Raw genomic sequence first — 12,489 nt, forward strand, 5'->3', positions numbered from 1 at the left:
TGACAGCCACATGAGCCAATGGCGCCGCTGCTCTGTCTCAGCCAATCAGGAGGAGTGTTCTGGATGGCTGAGGGGATCGTGGACATCTCTGGAGAGAGAAGGAGCTCAGGTAGGTAATTGGGGTGTGCTGGGGTGGCTACTACACACCTTTAAGGTTCGCTTGGATACTATTTACAGCTTCCCACTAGCTATCTGTATATGATGTTTCTTTGTACAATGTTCCGTGCTAAGGATATGTTAATAAATGTCTTGTGGCCCAAGCTGACTTTGTTTTTGGCTGCTGTACAATGATCAGAAACCAATCAGCAGAGCTGCCGATCATGTGCTCACTATGACAGCCAATCATAGTGATCACATGGCTTTGTTTACAAATAAGCTGGTGCTGGCATTTGCGCTGCCTGCCTCAGCTTTCAATGTGCCTCACAGCCCAGCAGCTGTTCAAGTGATATCCAGTCTACTGATCATGAGATCACTATGACAGACAATCATAATGATCATGTGACTTTGTGTGCAAACAAGCTGGCACTGGCTGGCTCAGCTTCCATTGTGCCTCGCAGTCTGGCATATGTTAAAGTAATACACACTGTATATATATATATATATATATATTTATATATATATCTATATATAGATATATATATATATATATATATATATATATATATATATATATATATATATACATATATACATATATATATATATATATATATCTATATATATAGATATATATATATATAGATATATCTATATATAGATATATCTATATATAGATATAGATATATATATCTATATCTATATATAGATATATCTCTATATATATCTATATATAGATATATATAGAGATATATCTATATATATAGATATATATATATGTATATGCTGTATATTTTTTTTAATCAAATGATATATTATTACACACACATATAAAATGTTAAAGCTAAAAAATACTATACTTTTTTCATAAAAAAAAAAAATCGATGGGTACATAGTGTCGTAGCATCATCAATGATTGATTGATGGCAGGGAGCTGTGTGGTGTATTTTGCAGTAAACTGGAGATTCAGAAAATACCAGTTTATAAAGTGATTTGATGGCCTGTCTGAAGCCCCTGATGCAACCCCTGTGTGATATTATGCGGTCTGCTAATATTTTGTATACCTGTGCTTAAGCCTCCATTCAGGAGAATTATTACTTGTCTTGCATACTCCTCCTGCAGCCACTTGTATACCATCTCCTTCCCGGGACTTCCCCTGCTGAGTCTTTATTGGGTTTAGATCCTTTTAAGTGAAATTGGTTCTCTTTATTTACAATTGATTGATGTGGTAGCATATACAGTATCTCCTGAAGAAGCCTATAAATCTGCGAAACATGTCAGGTTGCTACGTGCTGACAACTAATTGTAGATAAATGACATTGTGGACTTTAAATCCGATTATGATGAAATGTTTTTAAGATATATTCCAATGTTTTAACATGAATTCAATAAACTATATCAATCAGTTACCGTCACCTTAAAAATCCCAGCTCTCCCTCTGGGGAGCACTTCTTGTCTATCCTGTAGCATCATCAGTGATTCCTATATACAGTATCTCACAAAAGTGAGTACACCCCTCAAATTTTTGTAAATATTTTATTATATCTTTTCATGTGACAACACTTAAAAAATGACACTTTGCTACAATGTAAAGTAGTGAGTGTACAGCTTGTATAACAGTGTAAATTTTCTGTCCCATCAAAATAACTCAACACACAGCCAATAATGTCTAAACCGCTGGCAACAAAAGTGAGTACACCCCTAAGTGAAAATGTCCAAATTGGGCCCAATTAGCCATTTTCTCTATCCGGTCTCATGTGACTCGTTAGTGTTATGCCCCGTACACATGAGCGGAATTTCCGTCGGAAAAATCTTGGTTGGTTTTTCCAACGGAATTCCGCTCAAACTTGGCTAGCATACACACGGTCACACAAAAGTTCTCTGAACTTTCGACCGTCAAGAACGCGGTGATGTACAACACTACGAAGTTCAACGCTTCCGAGCATGCATTGAATTTTTTCCGAGCAGGCGTAGGAATTTTGCGCGTCGGAATTGGTACAGACGATCGGAATTTCCGATCAGAACTTTTTCTGACCGAAAAATAGAGAACCTGCTCTCAATCTTTTGCTGGTGGGAATTCCACCAGCAAAAGTCCGATGTAGCATACACACGATCTGAATTTCTGACCAAAAGCTCACATTGGACTTTTGCTGGGGAAATTTCAAATCGTGTGTACGGGGCATTACTGGGTCTCAGGTGTGAATGGGGAGCAGGTGTGTTAAATTTGGTGTTATCGCTCTCACTCTCTCATACTGGTCACTGGAAGTTCAACATGGTACCTCATGGCAGAGAACTCTGAGGATCTGAAAAAAAGAATTGTTGCTCTACATAAAGATGGCCTAGGCTATAAGAAGATTGCCAAGACCCTGAAACTGAGCTGCAGCACGGTGGCCAAGACCATGCAGCAATTTAACAGGATAGGTTCCACTCAGAACAGGCCTCGCCATGGTCGACCAGAGAAGTTGAGTGCACGTGCTCAGCCTTATATTCAGAGGTTGTCTTTGGGAAATAGATGTACGAGGGCTGCCAGCATTGCTTCAGAGGTTGTAGGGGTGGGGGGTCAGCCTGTCAATGCCGAGGTCATACGCCGCACACTGTTTCAAATTGGTCTGCATGGCTATCGTCCCAGAAGGAAGCCTCTTCTAAGGATGATGCACAAGAAAGCCCTCAAAACAGTTTGCTTAAGACAAGCAGATTAAGGACATTGATTACTGGAACCATGTCCTGTGGTCTGATGAGACCAAGATAAACTTTTTTGGTTCAGCTGGTGTCAAGTGTGAGTGGCAGCAACCAGGTGAGGAGTAAAAAGACAAGTGTGTCTTGCCTACAGTCAAGCATGGTGGTGGAAGTGTCATGGTCTGGGGCTGCATGAATGCTGCCGACACTGGGGAGCTGCAGTTCATTGAGGGAACCATGAATGCCAACATGTACTGTGATATACCGAAGCAGAGCATGATCCCCTCAATTCGGAGACTTGAGCATCTGTGGGGCATCCTCAAACAGAAGGTGGAGGATCGCAAGGTCTCTAAAATCCACCAGCTCCATGATGTCACCATGAAGAAGTGGAAGAGGACTCCAGTGGCAACCTGTGAAGCTCTGGTGAACTCCATGCCCAAGAGGGTTAGGGCTGTGCTGGAAAATAATGGTGGACACACAAAATATTGACACTTTGGGCCCAATTTGGACATTTTCACTTAGGGTTGTACTCACTTTTGTTGCCAGCGGTTTAGACATTAATGGCTGTGTGTTGACTTATTTTGAGGGGACAGCAAATTTACACTGTTATACAAGCTGTACATTCACTACTTTACATTGCATTTATCGGGAAAACAAAGAAGCCATTAAAAGTCAGAACTGGCGAACACATTCAAAGTATCCCTAAAAAGGACGATGAATGTCCCCTTGCTCTCCATTTTATCAAATTTCACAATGCTGAACTCAAGGTACTCGTCTTCAAAGGAATCTACAAACTTAACTTACCACCACAAAGAGGAGACTTTGATAGAATTCTCTATCAGAAAGAAAAGATGTGGATTTACAACCTGAACAGTCTGCAGCCCTTGGGGCTCAATACTGAATGTAACTTGTCTGTATCCCTTGAACCTTGAGTCCCTCTGCAGTCTCCTACCCTCCCCTGGAGGCAGTTTCCTGATCTTCACTACATAATAAACTCTTGATCTTTACTTTTTCCTGTCTGTTCTCTCTCCATTGATGGGTTATTTCATTTTCTAATTGTAGCTAAGTAAGGGATTAATTGATGTACAGTGGGGACGGAAAGTATTCAGACCCCCTTAAATTATTTTTCACTCTTTGTTATATTGCAGCCATTTGCTAAAATCAATTAAGTTTTTTTTTCCTCATTAATGTACACACAGAACCCCATATTGACAGAAAAACACAGAATTGTTGACATTTTTGCAGATTTATTAAAAAAGAAAAACTGAAATATCATATGGTCCTAAGTATTCAGACCCTTTGCTCAGTATTTAGTAGAAGCACCCTTTTGATCTAATACAGCCATGAATCTTTTTGGGAAAGATGCAACATGTTTTTCACCCCTGGATTTGGGGGTCCTCTGCCATTCCTCCTTGCAGATCCTCTCCAGTTCTGTCAGGTTGGATGGTAAACGTTGGTGGACAGCCATTTTTAGGTCTCTCCAGAGATGCTCAATTGGGTTTAAGTCAGGGCTCTGGCTGGGCCATTCAAGAACAGTCACAGAATTGTTGTGAAGCCACTCCTTCATTATTTTAGCTGTGTGCTTAGAGTCATTGTCTTATTGGAAGGTAAACCTTCGGTCCAGTCTGAGGTCCTGAGCACTCTGGAGAAGGTTTTCGTCCAGGATATCCCTGTACTTGGCCGCATTAATCTTTCCCTCGATTGTAACCAGTCGTCCTGTCCCTGCAGCTGAAAAACACCCCCACAGCATGATGCTGCCACTACCATGCTTCACTGTTGGGACTGTATTGAACAGGTGTTGAGCAGTGCCTGGTTTTCTCCACACATACCTCTTAGAATTAAGGCCAAAAAGTTCTATCTTGGTCTCATCAGACCAGAGAATCTTATTTCTCACCATCTTGGAGTACTTCAGGTGTTTTTTAGCAAACTCCATGTGGGCTTTCATGTGTCTTGCACTGAGGAGAGGCTTCCGTCGTGCCACTCTGCCATAAAGCCCCGACTGGTGAAGGGCTGCAGTGATGGTTGACTTTCCACAACTTTCTCCCATCTCTCGACTGTATCTCTGGAGCTCAGCCACAGTGATCTTTGGGTTCTTCTTTACCTCTCTCACCAAGGCTCTTCTGATAGCTCAGTTTGGCCGGATGGCCAGCTCTAGGAAGGGTTCTGGTCGTCCCAAAAGTCTTCCATTTAAGGATTATGGAGGCCACTGTGCTCTTAGGAACCTTAAGTTCCTAAGAGCACAGTGGCCTCAGAGCTCAGTTTGGCCGGATGGCCAGCTCTAGGAAGGGTTCTGGTCGTCCCAAAAGTCTTCCATTTAAGGATTATGGAGGCCACTGTGCTCTTAGGAACCTTAAGTGCAGCAGAAATTTTTTGTAACCTTGGCCAGATCTGTGCCTTGCCACAATTCTGTCTCTGAGCTCTTCAGGCAGTTCCTTTGACCTCATGATTCTCATTTGCTCTGACATGCACTGTGAGCTTTAAGGTCTTATATAGACAGGTGTGTGGCTTTCCTAATCAAGTCCAACCAGTATAATCAAACACAGCTGGACTCAAATGAAGGTGTAGAACCATCTCAAGGATGATCAGAAGAAATGGACAGCACCTGAGTTAAATATATGAGTGTCACAGCAAAGGGTCTGAATACTTAGGACCATGTGAGATTTCAGTTTTTCTTTTTTAATAAATCTGCAAAAATGTCAATTCTGTGTTTTTCTGTCTGTATGGGGTGCTGTGTGTACATTAATGAGGAAAAAAATGAACTTAAATGATTTTAGCAAATGGCTGCAATATAACAAAGAGTGAAAAATTTAAGGGGGTCTGAATACTTTCCGTCCCCACTGTATATCTGTGGAAGCAGGACTGTGATGAGCAAATACTTAATCTATGGTGCAATGATGTGTCCCCCTTGGATCAATGATAAAACTGTATATATCCCCAATGGGCTAATTGATGTATACCTGCGGTGAGCAATGCCTAACTTTGGGTGGTTTGATATGCCCCGTGAAGACCAAGACAGTATCTAGGGTTGTATGTAGTGACCATGGCGGCCAGCTTGCAGTGTTATATGTGGCTACAACCTTCCATGTTCTGCTATATACTAACAAGCATGTGACAGTTCCTCCAATACTAAGAGAGAAATGGACAAGCTTATGGCCCTAACGAACCGCCAACAAACTATAATGCCTAATTTATGGTAGATGGTCATGCCCCTCTCAGAGTGATGTTAGGAATAACACACGCTGTCCATATGCTGTATACATTCTGCAGTTTGTGATGATCTTTGTGGCTAAGGCTTCCTATGTCTTGATATGCACTACGAGACATATGATAGTCCCTCCAATACTAAGAGGTAAATAGATAAGATGTTGGTCCTAATGAACGGCTAATAAATAATAATGTCCAAATTATGGTGGATGGTCATGCTTCCTATAGAGTGATTTTGAGACTGAACATATGCTGTCTGGACTAACTGATGTATATTTGCAGCAACAAGACTATGGTGAGCAATGCCTATTTCTCTGGTGGAATGAATGGTGTTATCCAACGCTGCACAGCAGCAAGCAAACGCTGCACAACAGATAGCCAACGCTATCACACAGGAGCAAACCAAGGTGCTGTGCCAACAGATTGGTGCTGTACAGGAGCAATCGCAGAAGCTGTTTGAACAGCTAGCCACTGCTGCAAAAGCGGATAGGAAAACCCTGACTGAGGTTGTGGAGACGCTAGCACAGTGGTCACCTGCTAAAATTGATGATGTTGGAGACAAGCCCTCAGCAATCCATGTGAGTCGCTTTCTTTCTAAGATGGCTGCAGATGATGATCCAGAGGCCTTTCTGCTAACGTTTGAATGGACAGCTGAGAGGGAAGGTTGGCCTGAAACCCAGTGGGCAGTACTAGTAGCCTCCTTACTTTCTGGAGAATCGCAGAAGGCCTACCATGATCTGGAGTTGGCAGAAGTGGAAAACTATGAGAAGGTCAAGTAGGAAATCCTGTTGCGACTTGGTATCACCTTGGCTGTGCGAGTAGAGCGGGTCCACAGCTGGTTCTTCCAAGATGAGAGGCCCCAGGATCGCAGATGTTTGATCTAATCCACCTAGTGCGGAAATGGCTACAGCCGGAGTCCCTGTCTGCGCCACAAATAGTGGAGCGTGTGGTCATTTCCCTGCAGAAGTGGGTGAGTCAAGAAGACCCCAAGTCGGCAGGCAACCTGGTGGAGCTCGTTGAGAGATACTTTGCTGCAGAGAGCCTGGTTACCACCCCTAAAGCCGCATGGTCTTTCCACCCAAAGCAACAGTCTCCCCAGGCAACAGGTAAGACTGTTCCAGGGGAAGTGGGTGGTAAGCATGGCAAGGAGATAGGGGGAGGATTTTTGGTGCCAGGACTGAAGTTTTGCGTCCCAAACAAGGGAAGCCACTGCCTGTCAGCAAACCAAACTGGGGCAACATCAGGTGTTTCCATTGCCAAGAACTGGGACATGTTGCAGCAAACTGTCCGTTGACAGATTAGCCCATGCAGTGTGAGATATCTATTAGAAGGCAGTCTATATTTGCTGCTGCTTCATGCGCTGCAGCTCAAAATGTAGGAAAACACATGTGCCAAATGACTGTTAATCATAAGCCTATTATGCCCTTGATGGACTCTGGAAGTTTAGTGACTTTGGTTAAAGCTGAGATGGTTGAAACTGTGAATTTTAATTCTAAAAAAAGTTGCTGTGATCTGTGTACATGGGGATACCCAGGTGTATCCTATAGCCACTGTTCACTTTAAAACTGACTTAGGTACAGTGACCCATACGGTCGGACTTGTGCCCTACTGGGTGCACGAGGCCATGATTGGTAGGGATTTCCCTAAGTTTTGGGAACTGTGGGATCGTCCTGACTCGGTCACAGTAACTGACTCAGTGGCAGAGCCAGAACTCTTGGTCAGCACCAACAATGTGGGACTCCTCTCAGGGTTCCCCGGGTTTTCCTTTCTCAGTTATGGCAGGAGAACTGGAGGAGCCTGAGCATGTCCCCACAACCAGTGAAGGTGAAAGCCGTTTGCTGACTCTGAGGCTACATTAGAGTTTGCTGACCTTAATGTGCACAAGGAAAACTTTGGTACTGAGCAGAGAAAAGATCCTACTCTTGCCAGGCCTGGGAAATGTAATAGTGATTAACGATGTACCTGTCGAACCAGAGGACAGGCCTTGTTTTCCTTATTTCAGCATCAATGAGGATTTACTATATCGTGTCTATTAAAAGAATGATGAAATTGTTGAACAGATCGTGGTCCCTAAGCCATACAGACGGGTTGTGTTGGAACTTGCCCATGGGCTCTTGCTAGGGGTTAAGAGACCAATGAAAGTGTGTTACACAGGTTTCACTGGCCTGGGATACAGAAAGATATTGAGAATTATTGTAAATCCTGTCCTGTGTGTCAGATGTCAGCCCCACTACCCCACTTCTGAAGTGCTTTAGTGCCTTTGCCCGTTATTGAAGTGCCCTTTGAGAGGATTGTCATGGACCTTGTAGGACCACTCCCCAATTCTGCCCGGGGTCATGAGAATATCCTTGCAATCATGAATTATGCTACCCGTTGCCCCGAGGCAGGTACCTTTTTCTGCTAAGAACATTGCCAAAGAGCTGTTCATGGTGTTCAGTCGTGTTGTAATCCCTAAGGAGGTCCTTACAGACCAGGGCACCCCATTTATTACACGAATAACTAGGGAGCTGTGCAAGTTATTTAAGGTGACGCAGTTGCAAACCTCTGTGTACCACCCTCAAACTGATGGCTTGGTGGAATTTTTCAATAAATCATTAAAGAGCATCTTAAAAAAGGTTGTTGACAAGGATGGGAAAAAACTGGGACTTCCTGATTCCATACTTGATGTTTGCCATCAGGGAGGTTCCCCAGTCCTCTACGGGGTACTCTCCATTTGAGTTGCTTTATGGGAGACAACCTCGGGGACTCTAATGCCCTGTACACACGGTCAGACTTTCCGACGGAATATGTGCGATCGGAGCTTGTTGGTGGAAATTCCGACCGTGTGTCGGCTCCATCGGACTTTTTCCATCGGAATTTCCGACACACAAAGTTTGAGAGCATGCTATAAAATTTTCCGACAACAAAATCCGATCCTTTAAATTCCGATCATGGTAGACAAATCCGACGGACAAAGTGCCACGCATGCTCAGAAAAAAATTAAGAGACGAAAGCTATTGGATATTGCCCCATTTATAGCCCTGACGTACGTGTTTTACGTCACCACATTCAGAGCGATCGGATTTTCCGATAACTTTGTGTGACCGTGTGTATGCAAGACAAGTTTGAGCCAACATCCGTCGGAAAAAAATCCATGGATTTTGTTGTCGGAATGTCAGATCAATGTCCGACCGTGTGTACGGGGCATTAGACATAGCCAAGGAAACCTGGGAGGGGGAGCAGACACCCCACAAAAGTGTCATTGAGCATATCGCTCAAATTCAGGACAGGATTGCAGCAATCATGCCTATGGTAAAAGAACACTTACTGCAGGCCCAAGCAGCCCAACAGAGAATATACAACAGGGGGGTCCAACTCCGTGTTTTCTCACCTGGTGACAGAGTCCTGGTGTTGGTTCCCACTGTTGAAAGCAAGTTCCTGGCTAAGTGGCAGGGTCCCTACGAAGTAATTGAAAGAGTTGGGGAGGTCAATTGCAAAGTATATCAACTAGGTAAAAGGAAGCCCGAACAGATTTACCACATAAAAGTGTTAAAGCCCTGGAAGGATGGACTGGTATTAACTGTGAGGTCCCTCCCGGTAATGCCTAAGGGTACTGAGTCCCCTCTGATCCCTGAGGTCACGATTCCAGACACCCTGTCATATTCCCAAAATCAGGAAGCTAGAGAGTTCCTGATAAGGAATAGAGACAAATTTTACAGAGTTACCTGGCACGATTTCAGCAGTTCAGCATGATATAGTTACTGAACCTGGGGTCCGTGTCAAGCTCAAACCCTACCGAATTCCTGAAGCTAGAAGAAAGGACATCAGTGATGAAGTTAAAAGGATATTGAAGCTAGATGTCATTAAGGAGTCCAATAGTGACTGGTCTAGCCCCATCATGCTAGTCCCAAAACCAGATGGCATGTGGAGATTCTGTAACGACTTCAGAAAGCTTAATGCAGTTACAAAGTTTGACACGTACCCAATGCCCAGGGTAGATGAACATATAGACTGACTTGGCAAGGCCCGCTATCTGACTTTGGACTTGACAAAAGGTTATTGGCAAATATCCCTGACTGGTAGTGCCAAAGAGAAGACTGCATTTGTGACCCCAGAGGGTTCCTTTCAATATAAAAAAATGCCTTTTGGGTTGCAAAATGTCCCTGCGACATTTCAGAGGGCCATGGACAGGACCCTAAGACCCCACCGACGTTATGCAGCAGCCTATCTAGACGACATAGTGGTACATAGCACTGACTGGGAGTCTCACTTGCCCTGTTTCCAGGCTGTCCTTGATTCCCTCTTCAAAGAAGGTTTTACGGCAAATCCAAAAAAAATGTGCCATTGGTTTAGAGGAAGCCAGGTATTTGGGCTACACTATTGGCCGTGGTGTCATAAAACCTCAAGTGAATAAAATAGAAGCCATCCAGGAGTGGCCAGGTCCTGCAAACAAGAAGCAGGACAAGGCCTTTCTTGGCATCGCAGGATATTATAGAAGGTTTATCCTGAATTTTGCAACTATAGCTGCCCCACTGATGGACCTTATGAAAGGGAAAGACTCCGTAATGGTGAAATGGTCCCCAGTAGCAAAGGAATCATTTCAAGTCTTAAAGAAGGCTCTTTGTGCACAGCCAGTGCTGTACTTCCCCGATTTTTACAAAGATTTTTTGGTTCAGACGGATGCGGCAGATCTAGGTATCGAGGCAGTATTGTCACAGGTACACAAGAACCCTGTGGTGTACTTAAGCAGAAAGCTCAATGACCATGAGAAAAAGTATGCAGTCATTTAAAAGGAATTTTTAGCCATAAAGTGGGCTGTCGACGCACTAAAGTACTATTTGTTAGGGCGCCAGTTTAAGTTAATAACTGACCATGCTCCCCTTAAATGAATGGCCCAAAAGAAGGAGACAAATAGACGGGTGAACTGGTGGTTTTTGGCTCTACAGGATTTCTCCTTCACTGTAAAACACAGGCCAGGTGATGGGGAATGTAGATGCCCTGTCTCATGTTCTCTCCTGTTGGACCACAGGGTTGAAACAAGGAGGGGGGATATGTAGCAGAGCGTCCCAGAGAGAGCCAGGAAAAGTCCTGTTTGGGGTTTATACGTCTCCCAGGCTCAGTGGCAGCTGGTGCTCAAAATTTTTGGGGGGGTGCAAACAAACTGAAAAATTCTGAAAAAAAACGCCATCAATCGCAGCCGGGGTTTATATGTCTCCCAGGCTCCTCTCATACATGTTCAGGGATCTCTGATCCACAATCCAGTTTGGATCTTGGTCCTCTCCCCCAGGCCAGTTTAAACTCACCTGTGACAGACAGCCTTCACTCTCTGCCTGGGAAACACAGACAACACTGGTCTGTGAGAGAAAAAGGTTGGTAGTTGAGTTGCATCTTGATGTAGCACGGTCATTTACTCGATGCGCTTACAAACACATACACATACTAGGCTAATTTAATAGACAGGATCTGAATAACCTACCAGCAAGTCTTTGGAGTGTGGGAGGAAACCGGAGTACCCGGAGGAAACCCACGCAGGCACGGGTAGAACACGCAAACTCCAGGCAGATGAAGTATGGTCGGGATTTGAACCAGCGACCCTATTGCTGCTAAGTAAAAGTGCTAACCACTACACCACTGTGCACAAAAAAACCAAAGTCAGCGCTGACCCCACAACCAACTCTCAAATGTTCACAGTCTATATAAAAAAAGTTCTCTTGCTCTAGGTGCTGCAGCTCTCTCAAAGATCCACTGGGTGGCAGTCTGAAATATACGGAAGAAAAGAGAGCGCACGGCTGCCCTAGTGTAATTCCATTTTAATGATACAAATGCAAAATCAAACAATAGAGGATTGCACTCACAAACATAGGACTTTAGATCGCATGTACAGCAGGATGTATGTCTCCCTTCCTGGCCTGTATAACTGGGTTGGCTCCCAAGAACGAGTGGTGATGGTATGAGAAGTCATTGCGGACTCTGTTTCCTTGTCTCGTCAGGCTGTGTCTGCTGTAGGGCACGCGCACGGTCCAGCCGGTGCTGCATGACGTCACTCGCGGCCGAAGAGAAAGGACAAGGTGAGTAGGATGTCTCTTCTTTAGCTAACAAAAAACGGTTGCCAAGACTACATGTTTCGGAGACGTGGCCTCCTTCTTCAGGTCACGCCCTTACCACCTCTAGCCTGTCTTTATATGAACCCTCCAGCCCCTCCCACAGGACAGCCAATACCGTTCGACAGACCAGGAGTACGAAGTTCACAACAAGAAACACATTCAAAGAGGGGAGGGCCTGATATTTAGCAACAACGTCTTTTTGGGGATGTCTCTACCAGCTTTGTACATCCAGAGAGTGACATTTTTGCCCATTCTTTTTTGCAAAATAGCTCAAGCTCTGTCACATTGGATGGAGAGCATCTGTGAACAGCAATTTTTAAGTCTTGCCACAGATTCTCAATTGGATTTAGGTCTGGACTTTGACTGGACCATTCTAACACATGAATATGCTTTGATCTAAACCATTCCATTGTAGCTCTGGCTGTATGTT

Source organism: Aquarana catesbeiana, linkage group LG10 (assembly GCF_042186555.1).
Source record: "Aquarana catesbeiana isolate 2022-GZ linkage group LG10, ASM4218655v1, whole genome shotgun sequence".
Classification (NCBI taxonomy): domain Eukaryota; kingdom Metazoa; phylum Chordata; class Amphibia; order Anura; family Ranidae; genus Aquarana; species Aquarana catesbeiana.